Raw genomic sequence first — 25,888 nt, 5'->3', positions numbered from 1 at the left:
GTTTAGATATTTGTAGTTTATTTAATTTATTGATAGTGTAGGTGTATTTGTAACTTAGGTTAGGATTTATTTTACAGGTAAATTGGTAATTATTTTAACTAGGTAGCTATTAAATAGTTATTAACTATTTAACAGCTATTGTACCTAGTTAAAATAAATTCCAAGTTACCTGTAAAATAAATATAAACCCTAAAATAGCTACAATGTAATTATTAATTACATTTTAGCATTCTTAGGGTTTATTTTATAGGTAAGTATTTAGGAATATTTTAATTAATAATATTAATATTAGATTTATTTTAATAAGAGTTTAGTTAGGGATGTTAGAGTTAGATAGGGTTATGTTATATATACTTAATATATATATAATATAATAACGATATTAACTATATTAACCCTAATATAATTAGGGTTAATATAGTTAATATATATAATATAATAACTATATTAACTATATTAACCCTAATATAATTAGGGTTAATATAGTTAATATAGCTGGCGTCGGTGTAGGGGGATTAGATTAGGGGTTAATGTATTTAATATAGGTGGCGGCGGTGTAGGGGGATTAGATTAGGGGTTAATACATTTATTATAGGTGGCGGCGGTGTAGGGGGATTTAGATTAGATGCAAAAGAGCAGTTTACTTTGTGACAAAGCCCCGCCAAAAGCCCTTTTAAGGGCTGGTAAAAGAGCAGTTTTCTTTGGGGCATGCCCCGCAAAAAGCCCTTTTAAGGGCTGGCAATAGAGCAGTTTACTTTGGGGTAATGCCACGCAAAAAGCCCTTTTCAGGGCTATTTGTAGGGTTAGACTTAGGTTTAGTGGTAGGGATAGTTTAGTATTTTAGGGGTTAAATAATTTAATATAGCTGGCGGCGGGGTAGGGGGATTAGATTAGGGGTTAAATAATTTAATATAGCTGGCGGCGGGGTAGGGGGATTAGATTAGGGGTTAATTAATTTAATATAGGTGGCGGCGGGGTAGGGGATTAAATTAGGGGTTAATAATTTAATATAGGTGGCGGCTTTGTAGGGGCTCACTTTAGGGGGTAGGTAAGGTAGATGGCGGTGGTGTAAGGGGCTCACTTTAGGGGGTAGGTAAGGTAGATGGCGGCGGTGTAAGGGGCTCACTTTAGGGGGTAGTTTAATATAGTTGGCGACGGTGTAGGGGGATCACATTAGGGGGTAGTTAATGTAGGTGGCGGCGGGGTCCGGGAGCGGCGGTTTAGGGGTTAAATATTTTATTAGGGATTGCGGTGGGGGATCGCGGTTGACAGGTAGATAGACATTGCGTATGCGTTAGGTGTTAGGTTTATTTTGCAGCTAGTTTAGGGAGTTACGGGGCTCCAATAGACAGCGTAAGGCTTACTACGGCTGCTTTTTGTGGCGAGGTGAAAATGGAGTAAGATTTCTCCATTTTCGCCACGTAAGTCCTTACGCTGTATATTGGATACCAAACTGCACTCGTTTGGTATACCTGCCTATGGCCCAAAAAACTACGGGTGACGGCAGAAATATACGAGCGTAACTTCTAGGTTATGCCGTATATAGGATACCAAACCAGCGCAAATTTCAGCGTCGCCGGCATAGCATTCACAAAAATTCCAGGTGACTGGAAAAGCATAATTTGCAAGTTTTGAAATAAAGAAAAGGCAGGAAAAAATATGTAATGAATGTACATTCATTCATAGTTTTAAGGGGTAATTCATTTTTAATTTAAATAAACATTTAAATAAAATTTTATTTACACATCAGAAATAATTTGCTGCATTGAAAAGGATGTGCAAATAAAATAATTGTTTCAAAAATATTTAAAACTGTCATTTTGTTAGAAAATTATGTATTGTTTTTGGACTGGGACACACCCCTTAAAAAACGCAATTGTATACGAGCTCCTGCACATATCAACCAATCATTGTGCAGCATGTAGGAGAGGCAGGGTTCTGCAAGCCCCATCAATAGAAACTACGTTCACTGTTAAATTATGGCAAAAGCATTGCACAGTTCTTTTTTAATATAGAATAATTAAACATTTTGGCATAAATTACAAGTGGATCACAAAAGATTTTTTGTGTTAACATCACTCAAGAACAATCAATAGTGTTCAGTGACTGATGTGTGTATGTATATATGAGTATGTGCGTGAGTGTATGTATGTATGAGTATGTGTGTTTATGTGTGAGTGAGTGTATGCATGCATGTATGTATAAGTATGTATGTGTGTATGAGTGACTCTCTATGTATGTATGAGTGAGTGTGGGTTTGTTTGGGTGGGTGAGTGAGTGTGTGCATGAGTGTGTGTTTGAGTGAGCAGGGCTCAAAATTTCCTCTCGCCCACTAGCCATTCGCGGGTGAAAATGTAATGGTGGCGAGTCAAAGTTAGTGAGTGAATGTTGAATCAACATTCCCTCACTGTCCAAAGTCTGGTGGCGTGTTGTAAGTTAGTTATTGTATTTGCAAAATGTGCACTCCTATTAAAGCACTGACAAACACACATTTTGGGCTATATGCTACAAATATTATCTAAACGGATATTGTATATCTTTGAAAAGGCAAGGATATGTTATTCCTCTAGGGGTGAAGGGAACCCATTAGAGCTTAGACTGTTAATTCTGAGAGGGTAGACAGGGGCAGACAGAGAGAAATTGGAGAGGAAAAGTGAAATTGTAGTAGAAGATAGAGTTAAGAGAAAGTGGAGAAAAAAAAGAAAGAGATATGAGAGAGGGTGGGAGAAAGTCTAAAGAGAAGACATGGGGGCTGATTTATTACGGCCTGAATGGGGCCGTATACACCTGTTTCCGTACGAGCCTTTAGGCTTGCCGGAAACAGGAGTTAAGGAGCAGCAGTCTTAAGACCGCTGCTCCTTAACTCGTCCTCCTGCTCTGAGGCGGCGGACAGCAATCCGCCCAATCGCATACGATCGAGTTGATTGACACCCGTGGCCCCTGGCATTGCACAAGCATTTCTAGTGAAATGCTTGTGCAATGATAAATGCCGACAGTGTATGCTGTCGGCATTTATCGATGTGCAGCAGGCATGGTCGCAACAGCGGATTATGTCCATTCGCACTTTCATAAATTGGCCCCATGGCCTGAGAGAGAAGTGAGTATGTAAAAAGGAGATTGAAGAGAGAAGAGAGTGGAGAGAGTTAAGAGAGAGAAGGAAGCGATAATAATTATTTTAAAAAAAAATATCTCCTGCTTTGACCTTCCATGACTGTCAGCACTCTCTTCCCTCACTCTCTCAGTTCAACAACTTATTTTGTCTATCCAGCTCTTGTCTTCCCCAGAACCCCAAATTGATGTTGCAAACTGCTATGCACTTATTTTTATTAATTAATTACTGTGTGTAGCATTTAATTTGTTATGGTATAAAAATAAAAACAATATTAAAAATCACTACACAATAAGGTACTTCACAATGCCTAAACATATGTGCGAAGAGGGGGTGGAGTAGTGGGTGTGGTATAAGCAAGTAGTGGGTGGGATCAAGTGGCAAGCAACATTTTGGACTGGCTAGGAGCTTAGGATTGGAAATTTTGAGCCCTGGAGTGAGTATGCATGAGTTAGGGTGTGTGTATGTATGATTGAGAGAGTGTGTGAGTTTGAGTGCATGTATGAGTGACTGATGTGTGTATGTATGTGTATATGAGTGAGTGTGTGTATGTGTGAGTGTATGTGTGAGTGAGTGTATATGTATGAGTATGTGTGTGTGTGTATGAGTGAGTTTCTATGTAAGTATGAGTGAGTGTGTGTATGTTTGGTGAGTGAGTGTGTGTATTTAATGTATTAGTATGTGTTCATGAGTGAGTTTGTATGTATGCGTGAGTGTGTGTGAATGTATGATTGAGTGTGTGTTAGTTTGTGTCTATGTATGAGTGAGTGTGTGGTTATGTATGATTGAGTGAGTGTGTGAGTTTGTGTGTATGTATGACTGATGTGTGTATGTATGCATTTATGACTATGTGTATGAGGGAGTTTGTAACTATGTATGAGCGAGTGAGTGCGTGTTTGTAAAAGTGAGAGTATGAGTGAGTGACTGTATCTCTGTATAAGAGTGTGCGTATTTGTGTATGAGTGAGTAATTTTTCCATGTTTTGCTTAAAGAGACAGTCTACTCCAAAACAAACTTGCATTACTCAGATAGGGCATGTAATTTTAAATTTTTTCCAAATTTACATCTATCACCAATTTTGCTTTGTTCTCTTAGTATTCTTAGTTGAAAGCTAAACCTAGTAGGTTCATATGCTAATTTCTAAGCCCTTGAAGGGCGCCTCTCATCTCAGGGCATTTTGACAGTTTTTCACCACTAGAGGGTGTTAGTTCATGTGTTTCAGATATAGATAACACTGTGCTCATGCACGTGAAGTTCCTATGAGCCAGCACTGATTGGCTAAAATGAAAGTCTGCAAAAATAACTGAAATAAGGGGCAGTCTGCAGAGGCTTAGATACAAGTTAAAAAAGAGTATTACTATAACTGTGTTGGTTATGCAAAACTAGGGAATGGGTTATAAAGGGATTATCTATCTTTTAAAACAATAAATATTCTGGTGTAGACTGTCCCTTTAACGTGAGATAGGCACATAGCTGTTTTTCAATATTTTATTGCACTCTAATGCAACATTTAACTCACCACATAAATATATTTAACCATCCACTTTTAGCACCAGATTTTGTATTATTCTTTCCACAAGATTACATAAGTGATAATGCACCCTGTGCTTTCAATTGTGCTCTACTTGTTCCCTAGACCTTTATGGGAAAGGAATCGTTGAGTTTAATATCCCTTTAAAATAATTGTCATACTCACAGCAGCGAAGCTAAATGAAAGTCGTCACTGTAGAAAATATCTATAATATTGCTTATTTTAGTTAGTCTAAATATTTCATTATTCTTAATGAGTCATATAAAAAAATGGACCTTCTTTTAATCCCTTTTCTTATCACTTTCATATTACATGTAACTAAGTTACTACATAATTAATCACCCCCATGGTGTTAATAATGAAGAAGACTCATGTTGTTGCCTTATAGGCATAGCCTTGTCTAATTATTGCTTGACTTCCAATGCTTTAAGGAAATCCCTAATTGCAGTTTAAATATCCCAACAGTGTCGTTTTTTGCCTTTCCCCCCCCAAAAAAAAACATCAAATCGGTTTTAAACAAACACAAGGAAATAGATTTGAGAATAAAAGTCATTTTATAAATATATATTTTAAATAAAGAAACAGAAAATCTTGTCATAAAGTTCCCAACTGCCCATATTGGTATTAAGTTTTAACAAAGAATGCAGTCTGTTACTTAATTAAAATATCTTTCCATAAATAAAAAAAAATGATTACACAGTGAATCTAAATCAGACAGCATAACAACAAAGGGCACGGATTTGATAAATTATGCATGTCATCTGCATTTCTCTCAGCTGGTAATTGACAAGTGTCACAGTATTGTCATCATGTAATGGTTATTATGGGCTACATATCAAACAGCCTTTTTATAATATCCTGTCTTCCCCTTCCCCCAATATTCATGCCATGTATTATTAACAAACTATTCACTGTTTGGAAAAAAAAATCTTTTTTTTTATTTTTATTTAAAGATTTTGCGTTTTGTGCAAAAATCTCTCTCTCACACCCTGTAGATGCAATACCTGCCATGGATGGCTTATTTTAAGACTTACACAATACTTTAAAAAAAAATCATGGAGTGAACTGATTCCAATTATATTTTTCCCTGTAATAAATATTTTCTGAAATCATAATAAAAATAAAAATAGAAAGATTTGTGTCTTATGTTAAATCTAATAAGAGAATCTAAATGCCTGGAAGGAAGAAGTTTACAATCTCAGATAACAACTTATTCAAAGTTAGAAAATTAAAATGTAATGGAAATTAGGTTTTAATGAATATCATTAAACAGCAAATAACTTGCTTATGTAAATGTTTTTTTTTATATAAGATGATTACAATTTGACTTAGAAATCTTCGCTTTTTGTATGAATCATATTCAGTAGAGGCTGTGATTCCCCTATGGCTAACATAAAAGTATGGAGTGATGATTTATGCTGCTTTTTCACCCATATATTTTTATATATGTATTTTTTATTGATTTTATTTCTGATTGTTAAAGGGATATTAGGAAATAAATTAATGCTAGATAGAATGATACATTGAAAGCAATTTTAAGCCTGAGAAAATACACAGATGTATTTTTTAATGTTATATTTTCTGTTTAAATATTAAATGTAAAGTTTAAGGGCTAGATTACAAGTGGAGCGCTAATTTATTGTGCGCCCACAAATGGTCACATTTGCCCGTTTGGGGGCGTGCAATAAATAACAAGCCATTACAAGTGGTTGGTTATTGCTACCACAAGCTTGTGGTAACAATTAGCGCTTATACAATTAACCAGAGATCAGATCTCTGATTAATAAGATATTAGCATCTTTATTTTGTAATAAAATAACTGCAGTAAGCAGTTTTTGGGGACTGAAGTTGGCGGGTGTGTGGAAAAAAACGGCACTGAAAAGTGCCTTTACATTGCGGTCTATGGGAACTGTGTGTTCCCAATAAATATATATATATATATATATATATATATATACAGCAGGTATTGGCAGGTGCACTCTCACTAACACTTTAGTTCCAAATGCCAGGGTGCTAGAATATGGTGTAGAATATGGAAATCAGGAGACAGCACTCACTGGTCTTGACAATACTGGATTTATTCAGTGACGTTTCGGGGAATACACCCCTTCATCAGACCAGAGTACATAGAATGAAGCAAACATTTATACTGTTCCATAAGACCCTCCCCCAGTGTGAAATTGCGCCAAAATTGTTGTCATGGCAACCACCAAGTGTCAACAAATCCCATACAAATGAAAAACAAATGAATTAAAAAAACAAAATATACCACAATATACCAAATAAGTGAACATTGCAACCATGTACATATACAGAGCAAGTGGGAATCATAATGCAAACGCTAGATACAATTAAAGATCAAACAGAATATCAATAGAAAAAAGTATTCAGCATAGATAGATGTTATGGATGGGCAGCAGTTAACAGGACCAATGAGCAATGCTTAGATTAAACATTTCATTACAGGCTTATACTGAGCAAGCAAAATATACATATACAGGGCATACTATCCCCATCATACAGGCAGGTAGACAAGATAGCGGAACGACTATAAGTAGAAATCACACTGCAGGCATACATTAGCATATATTAGCAGGGGATGTCCAAGGTATATGTATTGGGACTTATCTCATTAGTATCAATGTAGCGCTGGCAGGAAGAGGGGCTATCAAGGCACATGAACATGGAGTAACCAGTAAAACACTCTATGCATACAGATAAGGAGAAGATAAATACGTGATGGGTTTAGAGGGATATAGCTCCGCGGAGAGTTGTGTGTGTTACCGGAGATACAATAAGCTTGGAGTACTGCACATGCGTATCGCAATTAAGCAACGCCCCTAAGGCTATCGCTATGTGAAAGTTAATTGGTTAGAGGGGACAAGCCCCTATGTTGTCAACAGGCAACAAACAGCTAAAGACAGCAGCAAGAGCAGCTGGAAAAAGAGATCACTGAATACGCATAGACAGAGATTGTAAGGAACACCCTTACACGGTGTAAAAATTCATATGGGGAATGTAAAAATTCATATGGGGAAAGTAAAAATAACTCATATAGGGAAAGTAAAAATAACTGATCTGCTATATATAGCACAGACACAGTCCCTAACACGGTCAAATGCAAGAATATTGAGCTAATCAATAGTTGGTAGATCCATTAGCACCGGATGGTAAACGGAAGAATTAATCAAGGGGGCATATTGTACAGAAGAGTACATGCACAGTGGATAAAAAAAAGTACATGTATAGTATATCAAAAAAGCAAATTTTGAGTTTACAAAAAGCCAAATTTGATTAAAAAATAAACAATTAACCTATTGTACTAAAACAAGGGTGGAAAAAGGCACACACAACACAACTCAAGGGATTGCTATGTATACTCCAAATGCATAAAAAATACACAAAAGATATATATAAGATATAGTATGCGGTCATATCCAAATGTCCAATGGCTAAATACACAATGTAAGGCAACCTCCGTTATATGACACACCAAAATTTTTTTTTAAAACAGGTATTCACATAAACAAACCCAATAGATAGCAGGTATATACATAGACATAGAATTCAATGTCAAATGCCCACATTTGGGTCTTAAGGATGAAACCAGGTAATCAATGTCCACAATATCCAAAAGCAATGGAGAACATCAGAAAGTCAAAAAATAAGTCAAATGATAAGTAAACCACAATTGTTTCTGTGGACTAACCACAGAGAGTAAACACAGTGTTTACAGGGAACAAAAAGGTGGTACCTGTGTCTTCTGATGTCACAAGAAGCAATGCCAGTCGATACTCATGTTAAGGCCGTGTGGGTGGACTGTGTTCAATTTATAAATCCATTCAGCCTCTCTACGGAGTAGTAGCTTGTCACGGTCCCCCCCCGCGGTTTAGCGGTGGGATGTGGTCAATCAGCTTGAACCTAAGATCAGATACCGTGTGGCCCATCTCCAAAAAGTGCCTGGCAACGGGTTGGTCACTATTCCCCTTATCGATGGCTGCTCGTATGGCACTTCTGTGATTCGCCATCCTCTTTTTTATGTCATCAGAAGTTTTTCCAATGTAAAATAAACCCCAATTGCAGTTTAGCATGTATATCACATATTGTGTGGTACACGTAAGGTAATGTTTAATTTTAAACAACTCATTCGTGTGAGGATGTCGGAATTGACTGCCTTGGAGCATTGAATTGCACGTCACACAACTGGGGCACTTGAATGATCCTTTTTTAGTGGGTCTGTTTTTTTTACTGTAACTGTTAATGGGGTCAGTTTTCATCAGTATGTCTTTTAAATTCCTCCCTCTCTTGTAACCAATTCTTGGAGGGCCATACCCATGGTATGGTAATGATGCATCTGATTCAATTATGTCCCATTTCTCTTTCAATGTCATACCCAGTGTCCTTGGGGAGTAAGTAGTGATGAAATTCATTCTGGTCTTGGGGTCCACACTCGTCCTGTTCTCTGTGATATCCTTTCTATCTTTCTTAATCAGTTCATTATTATAGCCCCTGTTCCGGAACCTTTCCTCCATTTCATTCAACTGGGTGTTCCTTCTGATGTCAGAAGAGTTATTTCTTGTAACCCGTAGTAGCTGCGCTTTTGGAATAGCTCGTATAAGAGATCTTGGGTGGAAGCTGGAGGCATGCAGCAGTGTATTACGGTCAGTTTCTTTCTTAAACAGGGTTGTACCCAGGCCAGAGTCTTCTTTATAGATTCTTAGATCTAAAAAATCTACTTCGTTGTAGCTTGACACCTCTTTCAGTTTCACCTGGTCACCCATTGTATTCAGGTTTCTCACCCATTCCTGGAATGATTCTGTAGTACCTCTCCACACCATGATGATGTCATCAATGTACCTTTTATAAAAAAGTACCTGTTCATGTTCATATACCTTGAAGATATTCTCCTCCATGTGTTTGTCAAGGAACTAAAATCAGAAAACTTGAAAAATTCAATTTTGTGAGAACATAGGACCACAACTGCTAGGATATGACAGTTATACTTAGGTTGTTTTGCAAGAGTGATTAATAAGGTTACATATGGGGAACTTCGCAACAATGTAATACTGAGTAATCACTGTATGCAAAGTTTAATCTACAGGAGTAGCTTGTAATTATTCCCTATGGCTCTCACATGTGTCAGGGTTGACACTGTGGTAAAACTTATAGGAGCAGGGGTAATTATAAGCAAACCTGAGAGCAAAACAGTCATGTGAAAAATAAACCTTATTTACAACAACCTGAAACATGACAGTATAAAGTAAAGACCGCAACAAATAAAAGTAAATCTCAGGAAAAAGGCAGTAATATATATCGTAATGTATGAATCTGCCTGATAGTAAGCTTGGTAACAAAGATACTGCGGTAGCACAGAGGAACAATGAGAGGCAAAGCTTACCCAGCAAAAGTACAGGTACACGGCCTGACATACAAGGAGAGAGCAGGGATACAGAGCTGCTGCTTAGGCGGGGAACTGAAGCTGGCGGATGACGTCACCGCGTTCCGGTAGTGAGCGCTATGGAGAGAGAGGAGGCTGGAAGTGCAGGAATCCCTTGGAGCTGAATTCCGGCACAGCAGTTAGGTTGGTCCTTAGGCGCAGAGTACAAGGTGGCAGATGTGCTGGCAAGAGGTAAGGAGAAAACGGCAGACGAGAATGCACTGCTGAAGGAGTTCTGGTTTCAGGAGGAAAGTGAACAGCATTTCACTTTAGGCAAAGGTTCGCAGGAGATCAGGAATGATAGCTGCAATACTAAGCAATGATATGCGATAGGGAGGAGCTTTATATAGGAGGAGAAGTGAACCTGCACTGGTCTTAAAGGCACAGTAATAGAGAGATTAAGGTGGTAGCTTGATACCTGACAGTGTTCCATAAAGAGATTTGCGACGGCCGGGGCCATATTGGAGCCCATCGCCGTTCCCATCAACTGGAGGTAAAATCTCTTCTCAAATTTGAAATACTTCATCTTCAGACATAGAGCTAGTAAATCAATGATGAACCCAACCGGGGGTCCAATGTAGGGATGTTTTTCCAGACTTCGTCTTACGATATCCATACCCATTTCATGAGGTATAATAGTGTAAAGACTTGCTACATCCAAACTAGCCAGAACATCACCTGGTAGTATTTCTGTTAGTGCAGCTAGGTCTTTAATTAATGCAGTGGAGTCTCTCAGGTATGACCTCATATTAGTCACCATAGGTTGTAGAATGGAGTCTATATACGTGGCCAGAGGTTGAAGGAGTGAACCCCTGGCAGAGACAATCGGTCTCCCAGGTGGATGGTCCAGCTGTTTATGAATTTTAGGCAGTGTATACAGGATTGGTCTGATTGGGTAGTCAGTAATCATCCAGTCCCGTAATCTTGAGTCAATCCAATTCATCTCTTCCCCATGCTCAATAAGGGCATCAATCTGTGCTTTGTAGGTAATGGTCAGGTCGCAGGGCAGTGCCATATAAGTCGCAGTATCTGCCAGTTGTTTATCAATCTCCATTTTGTAGTCTTTGTAGTCTTGTAGGACTATCGCACCCCCTTTGTCCGCCGGGCGTATGACAATTGAATCATCAACTGTAAGCGATCTTATGGCCTCCCAGTCAGAGGTAGTCATGTTGTTTCTATACTTCATCTGGCAGCCAGCATTCAGTTTTTGTTGTATAATCTTCGTGTATGTCCTTATACTAGGATTAGTGGTGGGAGGATCAAATGAACTTGGTTTCTTACATGAGTGGGGCTGGTCCTCAAATGTTTTCCCTTGGAAGTAATCCCCCAATTTCAATTGTCTTTGGAATTTCATTGTATCAATGTATGTGGAGAATTTATTCGTAGCTGTAGTAGGTACAAATGATAGTCCCTTCTTTAGAACCTTTATTTCTTGTTCACTCAGGGTATGTTGGCTCAGGTTCACTGTCACATCCTCCTCCTGCGCTGGTACGGTGGTCTTCCTCCATACCCCGCCCCTTCTGACATGCGGTCTTCTCCTCTGCCTCTGGAGCGGGTAGTAATTCTTAAAAAAGGCTGTGTGCCTGTATTGCTTTGTTGTTCTTGTTGTGGGTTGACGGTGCCATCTGAGTCCGACCCTGAGCTTGTGTCCACCGTATTTAACTGGCGGTGTCCATAGGTCCTGATTTGTCTTTGTCTCCTGGGATGGTAGTATGTTCTTTCAACCGGTCCTAAGGTCCATCGGTAAACTTTTTTGTCTTTATAGTCGTCCATAACGTAGCCCAATTTCTTATTCTTGAAGGCTACTAGCGCGTTGTTATACTCGCGTGATTGTGTCGCTATTTTCTCAGTCCAGTTCTCAGACTTATCTTGTTGCAAGATCAGACTTTTAGCCTCTTCAATGATACTGATATCATCCTTTGTCTTTTGTACCAAATTTCTCATTTCCTCCACTACTAGTAGTATTAAATCCAGGGAACATTTGTTAAGGACCGCACACCACTTTTTGCAAAACTCAGGATTCTGTCTGCCAATGGTGGGTACGTTGTTAATTCTGAAACCCCTAGGTATTAGTCTTTTCCTGTGGTATTCAGAGAGGTATATTCCGTGTAGTTTTAAATCTACCTCTTTTTTCTTAAGTTTCATGATTTGGTTAAATACAGTCATTGCATCTTCTGCTTTGTTACTTGGTAATAAAGTGTCGAACAATATCCATGCTGCATCTGTGTCACTCAAGGACAAAGTTTCAACACCCTCAATCTCAGGTGGAATAGTAGCCGTGGCCTGTGTTAACCCACGTGGTTCCATGATGTTTAGGTGCTCGTAGCAGTACTTGGTGCAAAGTGAACACAATAGTCCTTCACCGTGGTGAATGTAAAATGAAGACACAACTGTTCCAAATAACAACTGAGTGGTGGGTCCAATGCAGTAAACAATGGTGGGTGCAGCCAGAGGGTTAGATATACAGCAGGTATTGGCAGGTGCACTCTCACTAACACTTTAGTTCCAAATGCCAGGGTGCTAGAATATGGTGTAGAATATGGAAATCAGGAGACAGCACTCACTGGTCTTGACAATACTGGATTTATTCAGTGACGTTTCGGGGAATACACCCCTTCATCAGACCAGAGTACATAGAATGAAGCAAACATTTATACTGTTCCATAAGACCCTCCCCCAGTGTGAAATTGCGCCAAAATTGTTGCCATGACAACCACCAAGTGTCAACAAACCCCATACAAATGAAAAACAAATGAATTAAAAAAACGAAATATACCAAAATATACCAAATAAGTGAACATTGCAACCATGTACATATACAGAGCAAGTGGGAATCATAATGCAAACGCTAGATACAATTAAAGATCAAACAGAATATCAATAGAAAAAAGTATTCAGCATAGATAGATGTTATGGATGGGCAGCAGTAAACAGGACCAATGAGCAATGCTTAGATTAAACATTTCATTACAGGCTTATACTGAGCAAGCAAAATATACATAAACAGGGCATACTATCCCCATCATACAGGCAGGTAGACAAGATAGCGGAACGAATATAAGTAGAAATCACACTGCAGGAATACATTAGCATATATTAGCAGGGAGGGTCCAAGGTATATGTATTGGGACTTATCTCATTAGTATCAATGTAGCGCTGGCAGGAAGAGGGGCTATCAAGGCAAATGAACATGGAGTAACCAGTAAAACACTCTATGCATACAGATAAGGAGAAGATAAATACCTGATGGGTTTAGAGCGATATAGCTCCGCGGAGAGTTGTGTGTGTTACCGGAGATACAATAAGCTTGGAGTACTGCACATGCGTATCCAATAAAGCAACGCCCCTAAGGCTATCGCTATGTGAAAGTTAATTGGTTAGAGGGGACAAGCCCCTATGTTGTCAACAGGCAACAAACAGCTAAAGACCGCAGCAAGAGCAGCTGGAAAAAGAGATCACTGAATACGCATAGCCAGAGATTGTAAGGAACACCCTTACACAGTGTAAAAATTCATATGGGGAAAGTAAAAATAACTCATATGGGGAAAGTAAAAATAACTCATATGGGGAAAGTAAAAATAACTGATCTGCTATATATAGCACAGACACAGTCCCTAACACGGTCAAATGCAGGAATATTGAGCTAATCAATAGTTGGTAGATCCATTAGCACCGGATGGTAAACGGAAGAATTAATCAAGGGGGCATATTGTACAGAAGAGTACATGCACAGTGGATAAAAAAGTACATGTATAGTATATCAAAAAAGCAAATTTTGAGTTTACAAAAAGCCAAATTTGATTAAAAAATAAACAATTAACCTATTGTATTAAAACAAGGGTGGAAAAAGGCACACACAACACAACTCAAGGGATCGCTATGTATACTCCAAATGCATAAAAAATACACAAAAGATATATATAAGATATAGTATGCGGTCATATCCAAATGTCCAATGGCTAAATACACAATGTAAGGCAACCTCCATTATATGACACACCAAAAAAAAAAATTAAAACAGGTATTCACATAAACAAACCCAATAGATAGCAGGTGTTCTTTACAATCTCTGACTATGCGTATTCAGTGATCTCTTTTTCCAGCTGCTCTTGCTGCTGTCTTTAGCTGTTTGTTGCCTGTTGACAACATAGGGGCTTGTCCCCTCTAACCATTTAACTTTCACATAGCGATAGCCTTAGGGGCGTTGCTTAATTGGGATGCGCATGTGCAGTACTCCAAGCTTATTGTATCTCCGGTAACACACACAACTCTCCGCGGAGCTATATCCCTCTAAACCCATCTGGTATTTATCTTCTCCTTATCTGTCTGCATAGAGTGTTTTACTGGTTACTCCATGTTCATATGCCTTGATAGCCCCTCTTCCTGCCAGCGCTACATTGATACTAATGAGATAAGTCCCAATACATATACCTTGGACACCCCCTGCTAATATATGCTGATGTATGCCTGCAGTGTGATTTCTACTTATAGTCGTTCCGCTATCCTGTCTACCTGCCTGTATGATGGGGATAGTATGCCCTGTATATGTATATTTTGCTTGCTCAGTATAAGCCTGTAATGAAATGTTTAATCTAAGCATTGCTCATTGGTCCTGTTAACTGCTGCCCATCCATAACATCTATCTATGCTGAATACTTTTTTCTATTGATATTCTGTTTGATCTTTAATTGTATCTAGCGTTTGCATTATGATTCCCACTTGCTCTGTATATGTACATGGTTGCAATGTTCACTTATTTGGTATATTGTGGTATATTTTGTTTTTTTTAATTCATTTGTTTTTCATTTGTATGGGGTTTGTTGACACTTGGTGGTTGCCATGGCAACAATTTTGGCGCAATTTCACACTGGGGGAGGGTCTTATGGAACAGTATAAATGTTTGCTTCATTCTATGTACTCTGGTCTGATGAAGGGGTGTATTCCCCGAAACGTCACTGAATAAATCCAGTATTGTCAAGACCAGTGAGTGCTGTCTCCTGATTTCCATATTCTACACCATATTCTAGCACCCTTGCATTTGGAACTAAAGTGTTAGTGAGAGTGCACCTGCCAATACCTGCTGTATATCTAACCCTCTGGCTGCACCCACCATTGTTTACTGCATTGGACCCACCACTCAGTTGTTATTTGGAACAGTTGTGTCTTCATTTTACATTCACCACGGTGAAGGACTATTGTGTTCACTTTGAACCAAGTACTGCTACGAGCACCTAAATATCATGGAACCAAGTGGGTTAACACAGGCCATGGCTACTATTCCACCTGAGATTGAGGGTGTTGAAACTTTGTCCTTGAGGGACACAGATGCAGCACGGATATTGTTCGACACTTTATTACCAAGTAACCAAGCAGAAGATGCAATGACTGTATTTAACCAAATCATGAAACTTAAGAAAAAAGAGGTAGATTTAAAACTACACGGAATATACCTCTCTGAATACCACAGGAAAAGACTAATACCTAGGGGTTTCAGAATTAACAACGTACCCACCATTGGCAGACAGAATCCTGAGTTTTGCAAAAAGTAGTGTGCGGTCCTTAATAAATGTTCCCTGGATTTAATACTACTAGTAGTGGAGGAAATGAGAAATTTGGTACAAAAGACAAAGGATGATATCAGTATCATTGAAGAGGCTAAAAGTCTGATCTTGCAACAAGATAAGTCTGAGAACTGGACTGAGAAAATAGCGACACAATTACGCGAGTATAACAACGCGCTAGTAGCCTTCAAGAATAAGAAATTGGGCTACGTTATGGATGACTATAAAGACAAAAAAGTTTACCGATGGACCTTAGGACCGGTTGAAAGAACATACTACCAACCCAGGAGACAAAGACGAATCAGGACCTATGGACACCGCCAGTTAAATACGGTGGACACAAGCTCAGGGTCGGACTCAGATGGCACCGTCAACCCACAACAAGAACAACAAAGCAATACAGGCACACAGCCTTTTTTAGGAATTACTACCCGCTCCAGAGGCAGAGGAGAAGACCGCATGTCAGAAGGGGCGGGGTATGGAGGAAGACCACCGTACCAGCGCAGGAGGAGGAGGATGTGACAGTGAACCTGAGCCAACATACACTGAGTGAACAAGAAATAAAGGTTCTAAAGAAGGGACTATCATTTGTACCTACTACAGCTACGAATAAATTCTCCACATACATTGATACAATGAAATTCCAAAGACAATTGAAATTGGGGGATTACTTCCAAGGGAAAACAATTGAGGACCAGCCCCACTCGTTTAAGAAACCAAGTTCATTTGATCCTCCCACTACTAATCCTAGTATAAGGACATACACAAGGATTATACAACAAAAACTGAATGCTGGCTGCCAGATGAAGTATAGAAACAACATGACTACCTCTGACTGGGAGGCCATAAGATCGCTTACAGTTGATGATTCAATTGTCATACGCCCGGTGGACAAAGGGGGTGCGATAGTCCTACAAGACTACAAAGACTACAAAATGGAGATTGATAAACAACTGGCAGATACTGCGACTTATATGGCACTGCCCAGCGACCCGACCATTACCTACAAAGCACAGATTGATGCCCTTATTGAGCATGGGGCAGAGATTAATTGGATTGACTCAAGATTACGGGACTGGATGATTACTGACTACCCAATCAGACCAATCCTGTATACACTGCCTAAAATTCATAAACAACTGGAACATCCACCTGGGAGACCGATTGTCTCTGCCAGGGGTTCACTCCTTCAACCTCTGGCCACGTATATAGACTCCATTCTACAACCTATGGTGACTAATATGAGGTCATACCTGAGAGACTCCACTGCATTAATTAAAGACCTAGCTGCACTAACAGAAATACTACCAGGTGATGTTCTGGCTAGTTTGGATGTAGCAAGTCTTTACACTATTATACCTCATGAAATGGGTATGGATATCGTAAGACGAAGTCTGGAAAAACATCCCTACATTGGACCCCCGGTTGGGTTCATCATTGATTTACTAGCTCTATGTCTGTAGATGAACTATTTCAAATTTGAGAAGAGATTTTACCTCCAGTTGATGGGAACGGCGATAGGCTCCAATATGGCCCCGGCCTTCGCAAATCTCCTTATGGAACACATGGAGGAGAATGTCTTCAAGGTATATGAACATGAACAGGTACTTTTTTATAAAAGGTACATTGATTACATCATCGTGGTGTGGAGAGGTACTACAGAATCATTCCAGGAATGGGTGAGAAACCTGAATATAATGGGTGACCAGGTGAAACTGAAAGAGGTGTCAAGCTACAATGAAGTAGATTTTTTAGATCTAAGAATCTATAAAGAAGACTCTGGCCTGGGTACAACCCTGTTTAAGAAAGAAACTGACCGTAATACACTGCTGCATGCCTCCAGCTTCCACCCAAGATCTCTTATACGAGCTATTCCAAAAGCGCAGCTACTACGGGTTACAAGAAATAACTCTTCTGACATCAGAAGGAACACCCAGTTAAATGAAATGGAGGAAAGGTTCTGGAACAGGGGCTATAATAATGAACTGATTAAGAAAGCTAGAAAGGATATCACAGAGAACAGGACGAGTGTGAACCCCAAGACCAGAATGAATTTCATCACTACTTACTCCCCAGACACAAGGACACTGGGTATGACATTGAAAGAGAAATGGGACATAATTGAATCAGATGCATCATTACCATACCATGGGTATGGCCCTCCAAGAATTGGTTACAAGAGAGGGAGGAATTTAAAAGACATACTGATGAAAACTGACCCCATTAACAGTTACAGTAAAAAAACCCGACCCACTAAAAAAGGATCATTCAAGTGCCCCAGTTGTGTGACGTGCAATTCAATGCTCCAAGGCAGTCAATTCCGACATCCTCACACGAATGAGTTGTTTAAAATTAAACATTACCTTACGTGTACCACACAATATGTGATATACATGCTAAACTGCAATTGTGGTTTATTCTACATTGGAAAAACTTCTGATGACATAAAAAAGAGGATGGCGAATCACAGAAGTGCCATACGAGCAGCCATCGATAAGGGGAAGAGTGACCAACCCGTTGCCAGGCACTTTTTGGAGATGGGCCACACGGTATCTGATCTTAGGTTCAAGCTGATTGACCACATCCCACCGCTAAACCGCGGGGGGTCCGTGACAAGCTACTACTCCGTAGAGAGGCTGAATGGATTTATAAATTGAACACAGTCCACCCACACGGCCTTAACATGAGTATCGACTGGCATTGCTTCTTGTGACATCAGAAGACACAGGTACCACCTTTTTGTTCCCTGTAAACACTGTGTTTACTCTCTGTGGTTAGTCCACAGAAACAATTGTGGTTTACTTATCATTTGACTTATTTTTTGACTTTCTGATGTTCTCCATTGCTTTTGGATATTGTGGACATTGATTACCTGGTTTCATCCTTAAGACCCAAACGTGGGCATTTGACATTGAATTCTATGTCTATATATATATCTATTGGGTTTGTTTATGTGAATACCTGTTTTAAAAATTTTTTTTGGTGTGTCATATAACGGAGGTTGCCTTACATTGTGTATTTAGCCATTGGACATTTGGATATGACCGCATACTATATCTTATATATATCTTTTGTGTATTTTTTATGCATTTGGAGTATACATAGCGATCCCTTGAGTTGTGTTGTGTGTGCCTTTTTCCACCCTTGTTTTAATACAATAGGTTAATTGTTTATTTTTTAATCAAATTTGGCTTTTTGTAAACTCAAAATTTGCTTTTTTCATATACTATACATGTACATTTTTATCCACTGTGCATGTACTCTTCTGTACAATATGCCCCCTTGATTAATTCTTCCGTTTACCATCCGGTGCTAATGGATCTACCAACTATTGATTAGCTCAATATTCCTGCATTTGACCGTGTTAGGGACTGTGTCTGTGCTATATATAGCAGATCAGTTATTTTTACTTTCCCCATATGAGTTATTTTTACTTTCCCCATATGAATTTTTACTTTCCCCATATGAATTTTTACACCGTGTAAGGTTGTTCCTTACAATCTCTGGCTATGCGTATTCAGTGATCTCTTTTTCCAGCTGCTCTTGCTGCTGTCTTTAGCTGTTTGTTGCCTGTTGACAACATAGGGGCTTGTCCCCTCTAACCAATTAACTTTCACATAGCGATAGCCTTAGGGGCGTTGCTTAATTGCGATACGCATGTGCAGTACTCCAAGCTTATTGTATCTCCGGTAACACACACAACTCTCCGCGGAGCTATATCCCTCTAAACCCATCAGGTATTTATCTTCTCCTTATCTGTATGCATAGAGTGTTTTACTGGTTACTCCATGTTCATGTGCCTTGATAGCCCCTCTTCCTGCCAGCGCTACATTGATACTAATGAGATAAGTCCCAATACATATACCTTGGACACCCCCTGCTAATATATGCTAATGTATGCCTGCAGTGTGATTTCTACTTATAGTCGTTCCGCTATCTTGTCTACCTGCCTGTATGATGGGGATAGTATGCCCTGTATATGTATATTTTGCTTGCTCAGTATAAGCCTGTAATGAAATGTTTAATCTAAGCATTGCTCATTGGTCATGTTAACTGCTACCCATCCATAACATCTATCTATGCTGAATACTTTTTTCTATTGATATTCTGTTTGATCTTTAATTGTATCTAGCGTTTGCATTATGATTCCCACTTGCTCTGTATATGTACATGGTTGCAATGTTCACTTATTTGGTATATTGTGGTATATTTTGGTTTTTTAATTCATTTGTTTTTCATTTGTATGGGGTTTGTTGACACTTGGTGGTTGCCATGGCAACAATTTTGGCGCAATTTCACACTGGGGAGGGTCTTATGGAACAGTATAAATGTTTGCTTCATTCTATGTACTCTGGTCTGATGAAGGGGTGTATTCCCCGAAACGTCACTGAATAAATCCAGTATTGTCAAGACCAGTGAGTGCTGTCTCCTGATTTCCATATATATATATATATATATATACATATACCATCGCTGCACAACTTCCCCTTTGTTGCACTAGTATAGAATATCAGCTGGAATATTGATCTCAGTTAACAACTAGCAGTTTAAAATGAATTGACTGATAAAATCGAATTGACACAGTCTAATAAATGTACATATAAGCATAAGTACACCTACAATAAGGCCTGCCCTTTAGGCAGGGTAAAAGGGGCACCCACCCAGGACCCTGTGCTTTTTGGGGCGCCTGCAGTGTCAGGGGTGAGGTTATCAGAAGGTGAAATCTACATCCTGTATTTAGTTTATGAAGAAGTGCTTTTGCAATCAGAAGTGCTTATATAGGTAACAGAATATTGGAATAGAGTTGGACCAAACAGAGGACAAGGCATAGAAGTAGGGTGACCAGACGTCCCCAATTTCCCCCGGATTGAGGAGTCTGTTCCTGGACAAATGATGTCCCCGGAAATGTCCCCTGGAAGCAAGACCGCCATCAGGGGGTGAAATGGGTGATTCCAGTCAGGGGCCCACTGGGAGAGGGCCTGGCCCCTGACTGGGTGTTGGCAACTGGTTTGGGACCTTTACAGGGCCCTCTGTCTGACCGCCACTCCAGAAATTTAGTCCGGTGCTTCTGGGCCCAGTCTCTGAACTGAAGGGCTGGAACAACATGTTCCAGAATGCCTTGAAGCCAGGGCCAGCAAATCTGAGTGTGAGGGAGGGGCTCCGGCCCGAGTGGAGGGGGAAGGTTCCGTGCAGAGCAGCAGTTTTCCAGTGCTGGGGAGGAAAGGACTAACAGAGCTGGCTATGAGAGAGGTAGGGAGGACAAGACAGTACAGTAGCAGTGCTTTTAGTGACTGCATTTAGAGGAGACCTGTATGTACATATTGTGTCAGACAGAGAATTACATTGGAAGGATTGTGATAGCAGTAAGGGCTCAGATCTTTGCATGGGGAAAACACTGTGAGGCACTGACTGTTCCCACTGAGCATTAATTCAGTTTGCTGTCAGCTAAGTTACACATAGTTTTGTTTTGTCTCATCTGCTTTATAAACCACAGCTGTAATTAATCTTTATGATGGTGCTGGGCTCTTACAGGTTATGCCATGCTGCCCCCCCCCCCCCCCTGTTAAAAAAGCAAACTGACCCTCTCTTTCCTTTATTAAAGTGAAGGTAAAGTTTTAATATGCTGAATACAGTAATGAATTTGACATTATTTAAACAAGGTAATCACTAACTTTTTTTGACTCTTCCCAATCGCTATTTCCTTATTTTCTATTCAGTGATGTATAGAGCGGTCCCACCCACTCTATATGTGTCTCCAAAGCACGTTCACGATGATCCGTTGAACTGCGCATGCGCAAAGCGTCAATTTCTCTCACTACTGTGTATGCCGTCTGTAGGAAGCCTATTACATACTATGGGAAAGCCATAATATTACCAATAGGCATGCAAGAAACGGGAGTCCGAGATGAATTAATTAATGTTAGCGCATGCGCAGATCATCCGGGAGGTAGATGACGTTGGTTGACGGCTGCCTAATGGCCAGATTTTCAATTGGCTCATAAAAACATGTGACCAACCCAGGAAAAAAAATATCAACGGGTGAATTTGCGGACCAACAAAAAATGAGTAAAAACGGCAAAAACTTACTTTAGACTCACATTTAAAAAAAAAAAAAAAAAATGAATGAAACTCATATTCATTTTGGGGAACTAATATTATTACAGTTTCACATCAAGGTAACTTTACCTTCACTTTAACCCCTTCCTGAGTAGACAGAGATCTTACACAGCTCACTGTTATTGTCCATCCCAGTGTCTTTATTGACTTGTCAAATTGGGTGTTGAGGCTTAGAGGAGTATGTCATTTTTGTTCTGTCTGAATGGATAAAAAGTCTGCTTTTAAAGCTATCAATACTGCTAATAAATGCACAATGCTGTTCCTGAGAAAACTGAAGGTTCCATGTGTGGTTTATTATAGCCAAAAGTTGGGATTGTATGCGCTCAAACAAAAATGTGTGTGTGACTGTTTGTGTGTGTCTGACTATGTGCGTGAGATTGACAGTTGTATGCATATCTAGCTATGTGTGTGTTTGTGATTGACTGTGTATGCATGTCTGGCTGTGTGTGTGACGTGATTGACTGTGTATGCATGTCTGGGTATGTGTGTGTTTGATTTACTGTGTATGCATGTCTGGCTGTGTGTGTGTGTGTGCGTGTGTGTGACATGATTGACTGTGTATGCATGTCTGGCTGTGTGTATGTGTGACGTGATTGACTGTGTATGCATGTCTGGGTATCTGTGTGACGTGATTGACTGTGTATGCATGTCTGGGTATGTGTGTGTGTGATTGACTGTGTATGCATGTCTGGGTATGTGTGTGTGATTGACTGTGTATGCATGTTTGGGTATGTGTGTGTGTGTGTGATTGACTGTGTATGCATGTCTGGGTATGTGTGTGACGTGATTGACTGTGTATGCATGTCTGGGTATGTGTGTGTGTGATTGACTGTGTATGCATGACTGGGTATGTGTGTGTGTGTGTGTGTGTGTGATTGACTGTGTATGCATGTCTTGGTATGTGTGTGTGTGATTGACTGTGTATGCATGTCTGGGTATGTGTCTGATTGACTGTATGCATGCCTGGGTATGTGTGTGTGTGTGTGTGTGTGTGTGATTGACTGTGTATGCATGTCTGGGTATGTGTGTGTGTGATTGACTGGGTATGCATGACTGGGTATGTGTGTGTAATTGACTGTGTATGCATGTCTGGGTATGTGTGTGTGTGTGTGTGTGTGTGTGTGTGTGTGATTGACTGTGTATGCATGTCTGACTTTGTGTGTTTGTGATCGTGTATGCATGTCTGGGTGTGTGTGTGTGATTGACTGTGTATGCATCTTGGTGTGTGTGTGTGTGATTGACTGTGTATGCATGTCTGACTTTATGTGTGTGTGTGATTGACTGTGTATGCATGTCTGTGTGTGTGTGTGATTGACTGTGTATGCATGTCTGAGTGTGTGTGTGTGATTGACTGTGTATGCATGTCTGGCTTTGTTTGTGATTGACTGTGTATGCATGTCTGTGTGTGTGTATGATTGACTGTGTATGCATGTCTGGTTTTGTGTGTGTGCATAACTTTGTGTGTATTCTGTGGTAAGAATAAAATACAAAATATGCATTGAAGCATTTTTTCTCTATCTTATCTTCTTAACATTTGGTAGTCATATCCCGAAAAATTCTAAGAAGTATTTTTTTTTTTAATCTCATGGACAAAATGTGAGAAATAACATATATATCATACAATCACTCCATAAACACATACCAAATACACTGCATATATAATTTGAGGAAAATATGCTAATAAAATAGTTTTTTACCATTTGCCAATAATAAAAATAAAAAGTCCCTGAATTTCATTTTAAAAATCTGGTCATGTTACATACAGGCGTAGTGAAATAAGGGTGCTGGGCTGAGGGGCCTCACAAATTTGTCTTGCCCAGGTACGTAAATGCTAAGGATGACCTTCAATACTGAGGCAGAGCCAGTCCTTTAGTGCTGTACCAACTCCTCTTTCTTTCATGTAATTAGCAAGAGTCCATGAGCTAGTGACGTATGGGATATACATTCCTACCAGGAGGGGCAAAGTTTCCCAAACCTCAAAATGCCTATAAATACACCCCTCACCACACCCACAAATCAGTTTTACAAACTTTGCCTCCTATGGAGGTGGTGAAGTAAGTTTGTGCTAGATTCTACGTTGATATGCGCTCCGCAGCAGGTTGGAGCCCGGTTTTCCTCTCAGCGTGCAGTGAATGTCAGAGGGATGTGAGTAGAGTATTGCCTATTTGAATGCAGTGATCTCCTTCTACGGGGTCTATTTCATAGGTTCTCTGTTATCGGTCGTAGAGATTCATCTCTTACCTCCCTTTTCAGATCGACGATATACTCTTATATATACCATTTCCTCTACTGATTCTCGTTTCAGTACTGGTTTGGCTTTCTACTACATGTAGATGAGTGTCCTGGGGTAAGTAAGTCTTATTTTCTGTGACACTCTAAGCTATGGTTGGGCACTTTTATATAAAGTTCTAAATAAATGTATTCAAACATTTATTTGCCTTGACTCAGGATGTTCAACGTTCCTTATTTCAGACAGTCAGTTTCATATTTGGGATAATGCATATGAATAAATAATTTTTTCTTACCTTAAAAATTTGACTTTTCCCTGTGGGCTGTTAGGCTTGCGGGGGCGGAAAATGCTTCATTTTATTGCGTCATTCTTGGCGCTGACTTTTTTGGCGCAATTTTTTTTTCTGTTTCCGGCGTCATATGTGTCGCCGGAAGTTGCGCCATTTTTGACGTTTTTTTGCGCCAAAGGTGTCGGCGTTCCGGATGTGGCGTCATTTTGGGGCCAAAAGCATTTAGGCGCCAAATAATGTGGGCGTCTTTTTTGGCGCTAAAAAAATATGGGCGTCACTATTGTCTCCACATTATTTAAGTCTCATTATTTTGTGCTTCTGGTTGCTAGAAGCTTATTCATTGGCATTTTTTTTCCCATTCCTGAAACTGTCATTTAAGGAATTTGATCAATTTTGCTTTATATGTTGTTTTTTCTATTACATATTGCAAGATGTCCCACGTTGAAGCTGAGTCAGAAGATACTTCTGGAAAATCGCTGCCTGGTGCTGGAGCTACCAAAGCTAAGTGTATCTGCTGTAAACTTTTGGTATCTGTTCCTCCAGCTGTTGTTTGTACTGTTTGTCATGACAAACTTTCTAATGCAGATAATATTTCCTTTAGTACTGTTACATTACCTGTTGCTGTTCCATCAACATCTAATACTCAGAGTGTTCCTGATAACATAAGAGATTTTGTTTCTAAATCCATTAAGAAGGCTATGTCTGTTATTCCTCCTTCTAGTAAACGTAAAAAGTCTTTTAAAACTTTTCTTTTTTCAGATGAATTTTTAAATGAACATCATCATTCTGATACTGATATTGGTTCTTCTGATTCAGAGGATTCTGTCTCCGAGGTTGATGCTGATAAATCTTCATATTTATTTAAAATGGAATTTATTCGTTCTTTACTTAAAGAAGTCCTAATTGCATTAGAAATTGAGGATTCTAGTCCTCTTGATACTAAATCTAAACGTTTAGATAAGGTTTTTAAATCTCCTGTAGTTATTCCAGAAGTGTTTCCTGTCCCTGGTGCTATTTCCAGGGAATGGAATAATTTGGCTAATTCTTTTACTCCTTCTAAACGTTTTAAGCAATTATATCCTGTGCCATCTGACAGATTAGAATTTTGGGACAAAATCCCTAAGGTTGATGGGGCTGTCTCTACTCTTGCTAAGCGTACTACTATTCCTACGGCAGATGGTACTTCCTTTAAGGATCCTTTAGATAGGAAAATTTAATCCTTTCTAAGAAAAGCTTACTTGTGTTCAGGTAATCTTCTTAGACCTGCTATATCTTTAGCGGATGTTGCTGCAGCTTCAACTTTTTGGTTAGAAGCTTTAGCGCAACAAGTAACAGATCATAATTCTCATAGCATTATTATTCTTCTACAACATGCTAATAATTTTATTTGTGATGCCATCTTTGATATCATTAGAGTTGATGTCAGGTATATGTCTCTAGCTATTTTAGCTAGAAGAGCTTTATGGCTTAAAACTTGGAATGCTGATATGTCTTCTAAGTCTACTCTGCTTTCCCTTTCTTTCCAGGGTAATAAATTATTTGGTTCTCAGTTGGATTCTATTATCTCAACTGTTACTGGAGGGAAGGGAACTTTTTTACCACAGGATAAAAAAT

The sequence above is a fragment of the Bombina bombina genome, chromosome 2, assembly GCF_027579735.1.
Source record: "Bombina bombina isolate aBomBom1 chromosome 2, aBomBom1.pri, whole genome shotgun sequence".
Classification (NCBI taxonomy): Eukaryota; Metazoa; Chordata; class Amphibia; order Anura; family Bombinatoridae; genus Bombina; species Bombina bombina.
This window is presented reverse-complemented; position numbering follows the sequence as displayed.